This window comes from Ovis canadensis, chromosome 17 (genome assembly GCF_042477335.2).
Source record: "Ovis canadensis isolate MfBH-ARS-UI-01 breed Bighorn chromosome 17, ARS-UI_OviCan_v2, whole genome shotgun sequence".
Taxonomy (NCBI): Eukaryota; Metazoa; Chordata; class Mammalia; order Artiodactyla; family Bovidae; genus Ovis; species Ovis canadensis.
The window spans coordinates 75,758,737-75,773,568 of NC_091261.1; the positions used below are offsets into that span (position 1 = coordinate 75,758,737).

The 14,832-nt window shown below is 51.2% G+C and overlaps 1 protein-coding gene across 3 annotated transcripts in view; it reads left to right on the top strand.

Moving 5' to 3' along the window:
• Window positions 1-14,832, top strand: part of KIAA1671 (KIAA1671 ortholog) — a 181,010-nt gene that overhangs the window by 120,587 nt on the left and 45,591 nt on the right. The gene's annotated exons all lie outside the window — the stretch shown is intronic.

The window sequence follows — 14,832 nt, forward strand, 5'->3', positions numbered from 1 at the left end:
GAGGTGGAGCTGAGCCCAGAGAGGGAAGGACACCTGCCTGAGGTAGCACAGGGAATGAGTGGCAAAGCAAGTGCTGGAACCCCCAGCTTTGAACCCCACTCAGGGCTCTTTCCAGCCAAGCTTCTATAAAAAGATTTCTCCAGACTTTCCTGATAACTTCAGGGAAGCCTATATCATGGGCCTTCAAAGAGACAGGGTCTCCGGACTGCATGACCCATTTCACAGGAGACCAAAGGTGGGTGAAGTGCTGAGCCGCCTCCTCCCCGGGTTCAGCCTTGTGATAAATCCCAGTTTTCATTTCAGACCCAGGGTTGAGGGAGCCGTGGGGTACACCAGGCTCTGAGCCAGCCCTCTGCGCATTCGAGGTTGCAGACATCCCCTCAACTGGCCCAGAGAGGTGTGGTGATTCTCCTGGGGTCACACAGCAACCAGAGCAGTCAGGTGCTAACATATGCCTCGTGAAGATGACATCTCCTGCCCTCCTGGGTCTGTGCTGCTTTGTGGCTTGGGATGAATCAGTGGGGCCAGAACTTGGAAGACAGATTCCCCCAACCCAGCCTCTGGGACGGGTGGCTTGGCCTCTTGGTCATTCTTTCTGTCCCTGTGTCTCCGTGTCGGTTCCCGTCTCTGTCTCTCTTCTCTTTCACTCTTGTTCCCTCTCTGGCAATTCAGTGAAGGGCCTGGGGCTTTGGTAACATTCAGCTCCCCGCCATTTGGCCCTGGGCACTGGCTGGAGTCCCCCAGGCCTCATTGCCCTGCTCCCCAGCTTGGTGAATGAATGAATGAGTGAATGAAGAGGGGCCTGGCAGGGCCTTTGCCGCCTCTGTTCACTGTTGCCTGGCAGTGCCTCCATCAGCACTGATGCACGCGCAATAAATCTGGGCTGAATTAACCTGGTTCCTTCCTATTTAACGTTCGGCATCTACCAGGTGGCACTGGGGTTGAAAGCTTGAGTCAAACCTGGCCACATCCTGGCAAAGGGGCCCTGACTCCTTCTCAAGCCTCGATTTCCTCCTCTGTCAACCGGGGAGAACTGGGGGTCATCAGGTTGACATGGGTGCCCATCGCGGGCCCGGGCACATAGTGGGTGAGCACTGGGAGCTGCTTCCCGTCAGGTGCCCCAGTGTCCTGCCTCCCGGGGATGAGGGCAGAGTTGAGATGGAGACGCAGGCTCTTTTGCAGAAGAGACTCCTGGCTTTGACTCCTGGCTCTGCTCCTTCCCAGCTGTGCAGCCTTGGGTACACTGTTCCCCTCTCTGTGCCTCAGTTTCCTCATCTGTGAAATGGGAATGTCCTCATCCTTTACATTTCCCATTGCAGCCACTTAAGGGCCGTGACCCGCCGCCAGGAGACACGTGATGCCCGTGGTAGCCCTGCTTAATACTCAGTACGGGGCCCTGTCACCCAGTACGTGACAACCGAAACCTTTTCTCTCAAACCATTCCTCCAAAGATTCCCAGTGAACTGGAAAAGCCACACACGCCCCTCTCCCCCGGGGACTTTGCTTCAGTGTTTGTTTTATGGGAGGAAACTTTTCAAAGCCACAGACAATTAAGAGTTAGGAGACACCTGCAGGAGCCTGAGCTGGGGCTGGGAAGGGGGTGGGATTTCAGTCTTTGGAACTAGTACGTGATTTATCTAAATAATCCGTTCTGTTCCAAGTCCTGCCTCAGGCCTCTATTTACTCAGAGCCCAGCAGAAGAATCTCTGGCAGGCAGAAAGCAGCCCTGAAAGGCGTGCCCTGAAACGCTTTTCCAAAGGCAGCCTTGAAATAATCTGCTAATGGCCCGCCTGGGCGTCTGCCGAATAGAAGGGGGGAAGAGGGGAAATAATCACATTGTCTCAGAGTGACAAAGGCAGGAAGAGGCTCGTCTGTGCCGCAGCCCAGGGCGAGCCTGAGAACAAGCCCTGCCAGAGAGGTGGACAGGGAGCGGAGTCCAGGCAGAACGTTCCAGAACCCAAGCGCAGCAGCAGCGCCACCGAGGCCAACACCCGGAGTCAGAGTGGGAAGCCGGGGGGTAGGGTGGGGTCTCCAGGGCTGAGGGGCTTCCGGCAGAGAGGGCTTAGGAATGGGCTAGGATCGGGATCGAGGCCCAGCTCCTCCATATGCTGGCCGAGCGACCTTGGGCAAGTTAAGCCATCTCTTGCAGTCTGAGCTTCGTCATCCGTAAAGCGGGGTTCACCTAGGACTTGTCTGGCAGGTGGTTCAGTGGGACTGGTACCTGTTAAGCGCCTGGCATACAGGAGGGGCTTAATGAGTGTGCACTTCACTGGGAGATGCGTTGCTGGAGCCGTAATGTGAGTCCCTCCTGCCCAGATGGCCAGACTGGCACCCCTCGCAAAGGAGAGTAAGAGCCTGGCTGGCCTTCTGTGGGCATGTCCTGAGTGCCAGGCCCCCACAAGCACGAGGTGTGTATTTGTGCCCTGTCATTCACCCACATTTTCATCCCACCAGTGTTCATCGAGCACCTACTAGGGTGCTGACGCTGGGGAAACAGCTGTGAATAAAACAAGACAGAGCTCTGGCCTTTACGGAGTTGCCTTCAAGGGGACAGAGCATAAAAACATGAGCATAATGTGTCATATTGGTGTGGTTCAGTCGTTAAGTTGTGTCCAGCTCTCTGCGACCCCATGGACTGAAGCATAACAGGCTTTCCTGTCCTCCACGATCTCCCAGAGTTTGCTCAAACTTACGTCCATGAGTCTGTGATATTAACGCTATCTAACCATCTCATCCTCTGCCGCCCCCTCCTCCTCCTGCCCTCAGTCTTTCCCAGCATCAGGGTCTTTTCCAGTGAGTCAGTTCTTCGCATTAGGTGGCCAGCTTGGAGCTTCAGCTTCAGCATCAGTCCTTCCAAAGAATATTCAGGCTTGGTTTCCTTTGGGATGGACTGGTTTGATCTCCTTGCAGTCCAATAGACTCTCAAGAGTCTTCTCCAACACCATAATTCAAAGACATCAATTCTTTATCTCTCAGCCTTCTTTATGGTCCAACTCTCACATTTGTATGACTACTAGCAACACCATAGCTTTGATTATATGGACTTTTGTCAGCAAAGTGGTGTCCCCGCTTTCTGATACACTGGATAGGTTTGAAAATTCAGGAACCGTCTTCAAGGATGAAGGGCTTGCCTCTAACACTCACCCCATGCCATGTGTCGGCTTCCCAGTCTCACCACCATTGATACCTTGGGCCTGATCACTCTTTGGGGCGCAGAGAGCTGTCCTATGTATGTATGAAAGATCATCCCAGGCCTCTGCCCACTAGATGCCAGGAGCACCCCCCAAGCATGACAACCAAAACTGTCCCCAGACATTGCCAAGTGTCTCTGAGGGACAAAACTGCCACCCTTCCCCCAGTTGAGAACCACTGCTGGATGCAGCTTGGTTTAGGGGACTCTGTATCTCGGATATCCTCCCAGTGACCTGAGCTGTGGAGAAGGCAATGGCATCCCACTCCAGTACTCTTGCCTGGAAAATCCCATGGCCGGAGGAGCCTGGAAGGCTGAAGTCCATGGGGTTGCTAGGAGTCAGACACGACTGAGCGACTTCACTTTCACACATTGGAGAAGGAAATGGCAACCCACTCCAGTGTTCTTGCCTGGAGAATCCCAGGGATGGGGGAGCCTGGTGGGCTCCCATCTCTGGGGTCGCACAGAGTTGGACACGACTGAAGTGACTTAGCAGCAGCAGCAGCAGACCTGAGCTGGGGAAGAAGGGCAGGCCCCTCTTTCTTGCTCGGAGTTGGTCTCATCGAATCCTCACAGCTCCCCGCCTTGAAGGACACGCTGGGTAGCCCCGTGTTTCACGGATAAGAGATTGGAAGCACGGAGAGGTGAAGGGAAGGAGTCTTCAAAGGGTTTGGAGGAAGAACATCCCAGCAGCAGGAAAAGCAAGTGCGAAGGCCCGGAGGCAGGTCTGTGCTCAGCGTGTCGGAGGAACAGCAGGGAGGCCGGTGTGGCCGTAGCGCAGGGAGTAAGTGGGCGAAGGTGGAAGATGGGGGGTGGGGGCCTGGGCATGCGGGGCCTGGGGGCCGCGGCGAGGACAGCGTGAACTTGTAGAACCACAGGGTGAGGAGTGCGAGAGCGGTGAGGAAAGCAGAGTAACAGTCGTGCTCGCCGATTACTGCGCGCCTACTGTGTGCCCGGCGCAGGTTGTCGTGTTTGTTCCAGAGACCTGGGCTTCAGGGGAGTAGGGTCCAGCTGTCACACCCCCCCCCCCCGCATCTCCTAGTGCCTGTGCCGATGCTTCCTGCCACTGCTGGTCCAGAGCCCGATAGGTGCCTGGTCTCAGGACACCCCTTGGGGCACGGAGCTGGGGTGCTGGACCTCAGTGCACCACCCCTGCCCGCCCCGCAACCCGGAGCCTGTCTTGCAGTGACCGCACCTCTGCTCTGGCATGGATGATCGGGCAGGACGGGCCACCTTCTCCCTGGCTGGCCGCACCCAATTCCAGGTCGCTCTTCACCCTCCTGGCAGCAGAATGATGTCACCCTGGAGAACAATGGTCTCTTCATGGTCCAGTCGAGGCTGGGGGTGGTGGGCAAAGGCTAGGCCCAGAGTCGGTGCCTCTGGGCGAGACCTGGAGAGCAGGGCAAGACCAAGGCGTGGCTGCCCCCACAGGGCTCTGCTTGTGTGAAATTACATTGAGTTCCTCGCCCCCTCCCTCCCCTAAAAAAAGCAGGGTACGCTCACAATCCGTGGAGAGTACAGAACGCCTGAATAAAAACAAAATCCACTTCTGATTTTTAACGTCCATGGAAACCATTCTTGGCATTCAAGTGCCTTTCCTGTCTGTCTTTTCTCCTCCCTTTCTCAAGCAAAGTCTCCCACCTTCTGTCTCTTTCTGTCCTTAAAAAAAAAATGTGCTGGTTTTGTACGTTTCTAGTAGAGACCTTTGTTAACGCCTGGGTCACACTCGGCCGTGCACCAGCTCCTGTGTGCATTCACCCTTCTGCCTGCACCCTCGGGTCGCTCCCCACTGGGGGCGATCAGGAAGGGCACTACGAGGGCAGCCCTGGGTGGGTGTGTCTTTGTCCAGATTTCTGAGGGGTGGGTAAGGTGGAAACAAGCCCCCTTTGGGTCTCTGCGACCTGAGGGCCCCTTTGTTACTCTCACTTTCCCTCTTTCAGCGTTTTCAAATCTCAGATGTTTTGTTCGGACAAAGTGCCTCTGGCTCTCCTCATCAGGAAGTTGGAAATTTCAGGAAGGAAATCTGGATCGCTGCATATCACAGGGAATGGTGTATTTTTGGATTTCAGAAAGAATGGGGTCTCTGGCAAGGAGTCACTGAGATCACGCCTTGCGAACAGGAAGGACTTATTGGGTCACTTACAGTGAGCCACTGGTGAACGTTTAACGTTAGCCAGGGCTTTGGGGGGAAAGCCCCAGTTTGTATGTAGCGTTTGCCTATTCCTGTGGTGTAAATACTCCCACCAGGGCCCACTGCAGAGCACCAGATAGCTGTCCTTATACACGGAGCTGGGAAGATGTGCGGTGCACCATCACTACACGCGGCAGTCTTCTCTGCGCCCAGGGGGCTGCGTTCCAGACCCCCACTAGACGCCTGAAACCACAGACAGCTGTTCAGTCGCTCAGTCATGTCTGACTCTTTGCGACCCCATGGACTGCAGCACGCCAGGCTTCCCTGTCCTTCACCATCTCCCAGAGTTTGCTCAAACTCATGCCCATTGAGTCGTTGATGCCATCCAGCCGTCTCATCCTCTGTCATCCCCTTCTCCTCCTGCCCTCAGTCTTTCCCGGCATCAGGGTCTTTTCCAAAGAGTCGGCTCTTTGCATCACACGGCCAGAGTCTTGGAACTTCAGCTTCAGCATCAGTTCTTCCAATGAATGTTCAAGATAAACTCAAAGAATATTTCCAGTATATTGAATGAATATATCCAGTCAGTGTATACTATGCTTTTCCTATGCATATGTGTACCTATGATAAAGTTTAATTTGTAAATTAGGCATTGTAAGAGAGTAACAATAGTTAACAACAGACTAGAACGTAGTGACAACAGCATCATGTGATAGCAGTTGTGTGGATGTGGTCTGTCTCGCTCAGACCCTCTCACTGCACTGTGCTCATCGCTCCTCTTCTGGTGACGGTGTTGGGTGATAAGATGCCTCGGTGATGAGATGCAGTAAGCAGGATGATGGAGGCAGTGCCTCGGACTGTGGCACTGCCGCTGACCTGACCACACGTCAGGAGGAGGGTCGTGCACTGTGGGTGATCCTGGATCACAGCCACGACGATGGTGGTGGATGGGTGTCGGGCGCGAACGAGGGACGGTGTGAGATTTCATCACGCTGCTCAGGAAGGCGCACAATTTAAAACTTGTGAATTGCTTATTTCTGGCACTTTCCATTTAATATTTTTGGGCCGAGGCGGACCGTGGGTAACTGAAACCACGGAAAGGGGAACTGCAGAGAATGGAGGGATGCTGAGGGGACAGTATGTTCACCAAACAGATTTCAGTGGATAGAAATGATCTCAAGACCGCAGATCGTAGTAAAATGTAGTAGCTAGGAAGTGTTGAAGTTTGACTACTCCTTACCTTTGCTTTTGCTAGGATTTATTTAATTATAAGTTTATCTCATTAATGTTTAGTAATGGCTGCGTTTGGCAGCTGACTCAGAACTGACTCCTGAAAAGTTCGCAGTTGTGTCTGCCCCGCTGTGATTGTGTCTGTGCCACTGTGGGTGAAGACAGTGAGCTGTGGGTTCCCGGAGCTGCGGGTTTGAATCCTGATTCTGCCTCTCGCTTTGCTGTGAGACGTGGGGGAGGCGACTTAGTCTCTTTCCGCCTCTGTTTTCTCTCCTGTAGAACTGGGCCCGTGATATCATCTGACTCCACAGATATGCTGGAGACTACACTGACATAAGGCACACGCGACACTGAGCGCAATTCGAGGCGGGTGGCAGGGTCTCAATTAATGTTTCCTAATGTCATCATCATTTGTTTAGTGTTTAATAGTTGCCAAAGCACATTCAGTGGACTGCAGCCATGAAATGAAAAGACGCTGGCTCCTTGGAAGGAAAGCTATGAGCAACCTAGACAGCGTATTAAAAAGCAGAGACATCAGTTTGTTGACAAAGGTCTGTCTAGTCAAAGCTATATTTTCTCCAGTAGTCGTGTACAGATGTGAGAGTTGGACCGTCAAGAAGGCTGAGCACCAAAGAAATGATGATTTCATGTTGTGGTGCTGGAGAAGACTCTTGGGAGTCCTTTGGACTGCAAGGAGATCAAACCAGGCACTCCTAAAGGAAATTAACCCTGAATATTTACTGAAAGGATTGATGCTGAAGCTGAAGCTCCGATACTTTGGCCACCTGATTGACTCATTGTTAAAGACCTGATGCTGGGAAAGATGAAGGCAAGAGGAGAAGAGGGTGACAGAGGATGAGAGGGTTAGATAGCGTCACCGACTCGGTGGACATGAATATGAACACACCCTGGGCAGTAGTGGAGGACAGTGGAGCTGGTGTGCTGCAGTCTGTGGGGTACGTATATCTTTAGGTGATACTGCTTTTATTTTTTGTGGCTGTGCTGGGTCTTCATTGCAACGTGTGGGCTTCGTTGCTGCTGTCATGTATGATCTCAGTTTCCTGACCAGGTATCAAACCCTTGTCCCCTGCATTGGAAGTTGGGTTCTTAACCACTGGACCACTTTAAGAAGTCCCAATTGCTTTTCTGTATTCACAGCATGTATTTCTGTATTCTCCAACCTGCAGAGGAGTCTCCGTCTCTGGCCAGGAGCTTGACTCCACCCTCCTGAGGCAGGCTGAGCCAGAGCCACCGGGCCAGGTGCCTTTGGACCCCTGGCTCCCAGAAACCGGGAGAGGCAATGTTAGTTGTTTCAGCCACCAAGTTTGGGGTTATTTGTCATGCAGCAATAGATAACCAGTACACGTTCTTTCTCATTCATGCCTACCAAGACAGACAGTCCAGGGGTGGCCATGGCGTATTCCTTACTCTTCACCTCACAGATGAGTGAGTCGAGGTGGGAAGAACTCGAGGGACCCATCCAAGATGTGTGACTCGGTAGCCCTCAGAGTTCCCAACAGATACTTTTCTCGTCTCCAGGGTTCTTGCACGTAAGGGAGGCTGCTCAGCCGGTCTGGGCTCAGGGTCCTAGGGGCTTCTGAGCAACACATCCTTTGAGAAGTTGGCGTGATTCCCCTGGCATGGAAGGGAGTCCGCTTCTTGGATGCTGAGTGCTCATCACTCTGTTTAACTCATCAAACTTTCATCATAAAGGCTGGGCCATAAACAGCAGCGAACCCTCCACATGGATTTGAGAGCAAGGTGTACAAGAGCGGTTTTTCCCTCCTGCATTGATTTCTAGGCCAGAGGAGCGAGCGCTCACCAAGTGTCCTGCTCCCTTGAAAGGCAGCTCCTAAAATATAAATTATCACCAAGAGTTCAAAAAACTGCAAAGTGTGTGGGGTTTTACTTTTGCTTTTTTAAACATAGTTTTGGCATCCTTATCTGTCCTTTCTTGATTGAGGGACAAAAATGTCTAGAGATGAAGGAAGAATTAGGTCAGTCCAGTTAAAAGCTTGGCTTCTGGGACTTCCCCTGCAATCTGGTGATTAAGACTTCACTTTAAGACACAGGAGGTGAGAGTTCGATTTCTGGTCGAGGGGCTAAAATCCCACATCCTTGGGGCCAAAAAACCAAGACGCAAAACAGAAGCGATATGGTAACAAATTCAATAAAGACTTTAGAAATGGTCCACGTCAAAAAAAAAAAAAAAAAAAATCCCAGCCTCACCGCTAATTAGCCGTGGGGCCTTGGACAGGAAACTTTCCTTTTATGATACTCAGTTTCTCTGGGAAGTTCTTAGCACAGCGCCTGGAACCTAAAATGTGCATGATAAATCTTAGCTGCTATTATTCTCCTTACAACCTTGATATATTAGTCAGATTAAGGTTTGCTATATTTGCAGCAACAGATGGACAACTCTCAACTCTTTTTAAAAATTAAGTTTTATTGAAGTATGGTTGACTTACGATATTGTTAGTTTCTGGTGTACAACAAGGTGACTCAGTTTTATATATATATGCATATGTATGTATGTATGTATATGTATGTTTGTGTATGTATGTGTATGTATGTATATTCTTTTCAAGATTCTTTTCCATATAGGTTATTGCAAGACGTTGAATATAGTTCCCTGCGCTATACAGTAGTTCTCAACTCTTTTTTTATTTTTTGTTTTGGCCATGGAGCATGTGGGATCTTAGTTATCTGACCAGGGTTTGAACCCCCACACCCTGCATTGGAACTGTGACATCTTAACTGTTGTACCACCAGGGAAGTCCCTCAACTCTCAACACAAAAATTTTTCTTTTTTTAACAATCTGAATTTTTTTGAAGTATTGTTTTTTTCCCCCAGTTTTACTGAGATGTAATTGACATATAATACATAGTTGTATTAGAGTTTAACATGATGATTTGCGTGTGTATAAACTTCGATGGTGTGATCACTCACCTAGAGCCAGACATCCTGGAATGTGAAGTCAAGTGGGCCTTAGGAAGTATCACTGTGAACAAAGCTAGTGGAGGTGATGGAATCCCAGTTGAGCTGTTTCAAATCCTGAAAGATGACACTGTGAAAGTGCTGCCCTAAATATGCCAGCAAATTTGGAAAACTCAGCAGTGACCGCAGGACTGGAAAAGGTCAGTTTTCATTCCAATCCCAAAGAAAGGCAATGCCAAAGAATGCTCAATCTACTGCACAATTGCACTCATCTCACACGCTAGTAAAGTAATGCTCAAAATTCTCCAAGCCAGGCTTCAGCAATACATGAACCATGAACTTCCAGATGTTCAAGCTGGTTTTAGAAAAGGCAGAGGAACCAGAGATCAAATTGCTAACATCCCCTGGATCATCGAAAAAAGCAAGAGAGTTCCAGAAAAACATCTATTTCTGCTTTATTGACTATGCCAAAGCCTTTGACTGTGTGGATCACAATAAACTATGGAAAATTCTGAAAGAGGTGGAAATACCAGACCACCTGACCTCCCTCTTGAGAAACCTATATGCAGGTCAGGAAGCAACAGTTAGAACTGGACATGGAACAACAGACTGGTTCCAAATAGGAAAAGGAGTATGTCAAGGCTGCATATTGTCACCCTGCTTATTTAACTTATGTGCAGAGTACATGAGTTTGGAGAAGGAAATGGCAACCCACTCCAGTGTTCTTGCCTGGAGAGTCCCTGGGACGGGGGAGCCTGGTGGACTGCCATCTCTGGGGTCACACAGAGTCGGACACGACTGAAGTGATTTAGCAGCTTAGCAGCAGAGTACATCATGAGAAATGCTGGGCTGGATGAAGCACCAGCTGGAATCAAGATTGCCGGGAGAAATATCAGCTCAGATATGCAGATGACACCACCCTTATGGCAGAAAGTGAAGAGGAACTAAAGAGCCTCTTAATGAAAGTGAAAGAGGAGAGTGAATAAGTTGGCTTAAAGCTCAACATTCAGAAAACGAAGATCATGGCATCACTACAGGGGAAATAGATGGGGAAACAGTGGAAACAGTGGCTGACTTTATCTTTTTGGACTCCAAAATCACTGCAGATGGTGATTGCAGCCATGAAATTAGAAGATGCTTACTCCTTGGAAGGAAAGTTATGACCAACCTAGACAGCATATTAAAAAGCAGAGACATTACTTTGCCAACAAAGGTCCATCTAGTCAAGGCTATAGTTTTTCCAATAGTCATGTATGGATGCAAGAGTTGGACTATAAAGAAAGCTGAGTGCTAAAGAATTGATGCTTTTGAACTGTGGTGTTGGAGAAGACTCTTGAGAGTCCCTTGGACTGCAAGGAGATCCAACCAGTCCATCCTAAAGGAGATCGGTCCTTGGGTGTTCATTGGAAGGACTGATGTTGAAGCTGAAACTCCAATACTTTGGCCACCTGATGTGAGGAGCTGACTCATTTGAAAAGACCCTGATGCTGGGAAAGATTGTGGGCAGGGGGAAAAGGGGACAACAGAGGATGGGATGGTTGGATGGCATCACCTATTCGATGGACATGGGTTTGGGTGAACTCCGGGAGTTGGTGATGCACAGAGAGGCCTGGCCTCCCTGTTCCATGGGGTCGCAAAGAGTCGGACACGACTGAGTGACCGAACTGAACTGAACGGAAGCTGCGAATTGATCGCCACAATGGGTTTAGTTAAGACCCTTCCCTGGTTGCTCGGATTGTAAAGAATTCGCCTACCAATTCAGGAGACGCAGGTTCGATCCCTGAGTCGAGCATATCCCCGGAGAAGGACATGGCGAGCCACTCCAGTATTCTTGTCTGGGAAATCCCCTGGACAGAGGAGCCTGGCGGGCTACAGCCCATGGGGTCTCAAAAGAGTCGGACACGACTTAGTGACTGAACAACAAACCTCACATAGTTAACACGGCTTTTTCCCTTGTGATGAGGACTTCTGAGATCTGCTGTCTCAGCGACTTTCACACAGCCCAGTATTGTTTAATATCATCACCATGCTGTGCGTTATATCCCCGGGGTTTATTCATCTCATAGCTGGAATTTTGTACCTCTTCACCCCCTTTATCCATCTCCCCAACTTCCACCCCCCTGTTTATTTCTTGTTCACACAAAGTCCACTCCTGGCTCCGTCTGTAGCCACAGTCTCTCTGGGCCGTGTGTGAATCTTGTATCAAGCCCATGTGGGAAAATGGGACTTCTGTGTAGCGGTGTCAGAGGGAAGAGGCTTTGGGTCACACCAAGGCAGGGGCTGTACCCTCCCGTTTCCCAGGTGGGGCTATGAAGGCACAAGGGGGACGCAGCTTGGGCACTTAGCCTGTGCCAGCCTCTGAGCAAAGCAAATACCTTGTCACAGCCTGGCAGAATCGTGTGATTTTTGATACCCCCGATTCACAAAGGATAAAACTAAGACCCAGGGGGAGGACCTGACCTCGCTCACAGCCTGGACGGCCAAAGCCTCTTTTCTCATCCCTCAGTGGACGGCGGGACCCAAGTGCCTCTCTTAGGAGACACCCCGGTGCTGACCGGGACATCACACCACCGGGACACTGACACTCGGGGCTGGATCCTTCTTTGGTGAGTGGAGGAAGCTGTCCTGTGCTTTGTGGAATGTGGAGCAGCATCTGTGGTCTTGAACTAGTCCTTCCAGACTTCGCCAAGTGTCCCTTGGAGGCAGAATCGCCCGCAGTTGAGAATCTCTGATTCGGATGGTGAGCGTCACGAGCTGTGAGCTGGGGTCCCTGCCAGGCCCTGGGTAACCACACGGCATTAACCAGCAGACTCCAAGTGAAGCCAGGACCTCAGTAGCAGGACTTTGGAATTTACTGACTTTTAGGTAATATAACCTTTGATGCCTGGTGTCATTTTGGGCAAGTCTTTCCACACTGATAAAGCGTTTTCCTGCAGCTACGAAATGGAATGGACGATGTCTGCTGCTGGCCTTGTCAGGGAGACATGGGGTGCTTGTCAGGTGCCCTGGCTCAGCACATAATCAGCGCTTTATTGACCTTCCAGCAACACAGCCTGTCACTTGGTATGTGTGTAGGGGCAGGGGGTGCACATTTCCTAGCAATCTGAAGATACCTTTCACGGTCTGTTGAATTTCCAATCCTACATCCAAATATTTGCTTCCTGCCAAAGCCAGAAATTATCCAGCAGCCCACGGTCCTGTCACTCAGCAGCCTGACTTCTAGAAACGGCCCTTCCCGGGGCACACCTATAATTTAACATCTGTAATTCCTCAATTAGTAGTCAGCCGTCCATTCTTTTCTTCTTCGTAATTGCCCTCTGCTCTGGGGGGGGTGAAGAGGGGATGTGGGGGCCGTGCAGAGGCAGTTGCTACCTCCTCTCCCTCGCCTTCGCCTACAGACATCTTGGCAGGAAGTGCCTGGAAGGTTCTGGAACCCATGGCTCTGGGTTTGAAGATTGCATCAAGGTAGCCACCCTGGTGGATGATGGAAAACTGAGTTTTGTTATCCGTAAAAATTTTTACGTGTGCTTTGGGAGCAAAAGGGTCAGGGTTGCTGATGTGGAGTTTCTCTTCCTGAAGGCGCTCCTGAGCCTCGATTGCCTGAACGTCTGGGCTGTTGCAGTGCACTCCTTTCATGTTACAGCTGGGGAAGCCAAGGCCCAGAGAGGGAAAGAAACCTATGCAAAGTCACACAGCAAGTCGCTGACAGACCCAGGACCGGAGCTTGGGGTTTCTAAATCCAGAGTTGGGGCAGTTAAGGATATGATAGAGTCCTCAAATCCCTGGTATCCATCAGAGTGGAGCAGCAGACATTTATTGAGCTCCTGCTGTTTGCAAAACTCTGCAGTCAGCTGTGTGAGGCTCCAAAGGTAATGAGATGCCATTTGCACCTCAGGGATGTTTTCGGAAAAGTGACCAAGGTACATATATCCCAGCTATATAGCTTCGGACCAGCCATCTCTCTGCAGCCTGGCGGTGGGCCTCAGTTTCCCTCTCTGTCCACGGAGGCTCTGGCATGACCTTCTCGGGCCTCACCCAGTGGAGCCAGCCTGGATTTAAATCCCAGCTCCTCCGTCTGCTGGTGTGAGGCTTTCGGCCAGACTTTGAGAAAGTTTCGGTTTCATCTGCTAGAAGGGCGTTCATAACCCTTACCTTCCGGGTGGGAGTTCCTTACAGTGAGAGTGTAAAACGCTCAGCAGGGAGCCTGGCCCGCAGTGAACCCTGGTCGCCTGCGGTCAGTAATTGCAGTGGCTTCACTCTACCTGGCCTCCCTCTCCAACCATGCGAGGCTGCTCCGGGCTCTGCGAGAACCTTCCCTCCTCCCCGTGGGTGCACCAGCCATTCTCTCTTCCTGCAAGGACAGAGCGGGGGCACCGGCTCCCCTCTCTGTTGAGGGTTGGAAAAGGATCCTTAAAACCGTGCTGTTTTCAGAAAGGTCCTCCGCCTGCAGGTGTTTTGGGGGTCAGGAGAAGGATGGAGCCCAGCAGGTGGGCCTGGCAGCTCCCAGGCTCCTTTGCATCCCCTTGGCCTGCGTACCCTCCTCAAGGGACACCCCCCGACCCCGAGCCCTCCCTACCTCCACTGCTGAGGTGCTTCCTGGTGATGAAAGCATACTGGGGTCACTCACAACCACAGCTCATTAGGAAGGAAGCGACAGCTCCAAGGTAGAGAAGGGGCGTTCTGAAATGTGGCTGAGGGCAGAATAGTCAGAGATTCTTCAGATCCCATGTTGGGTACATTTTTCCTTTTCTCATGCATAAATACAAGCCCTTTGGGGGGAGGGACCAGGAAAAACAAAAAAAACAAACAAAAAACCCAGAGGCTGTCAGAGCTCTGCTTAATGAGTTTCCTAATCTTTTCGTATAATGTGGAGCCCCGTGGATTTTCAACAGCTCGGTGCCGCCGGTGGAAGCATAATCCTTCCAGGTTTGTGAGCTGAACTGTGCAGCTTCAGTGACATCTGGGCTCTCAAAGCAGGAGAGTGGGGAAAGCCGCACGGGCGGTAACATCAGGCAGGTCTGGGTTCGATTCCTGGTGCTGCCACTTCCTCTAGGTGGGACCTCGGCCAAGGGCTTTGACCTCTTAGAGCAGTGGTGGCTCAGGTGGGAGAGACCCCGCCTGCAATGCGGGAGACCTGGGTCGGGAAGATCCCCTGGAGGAGGGCATGGCAGCCCACTCCAGTATTCTTGCCTGGAGAATCCCCATGGACAGAGGAGCCTGGCGGGCTGCAGTGTGTAGGGTCACAAGGAGTCGGACACGACTGAGCGACTGAGCACGCACACAGTCCTTGAGTGCAAAAGGGGGCTAATGCTGTGAGGACAGAGCTCAACCTTTGCTGGGCCCCTT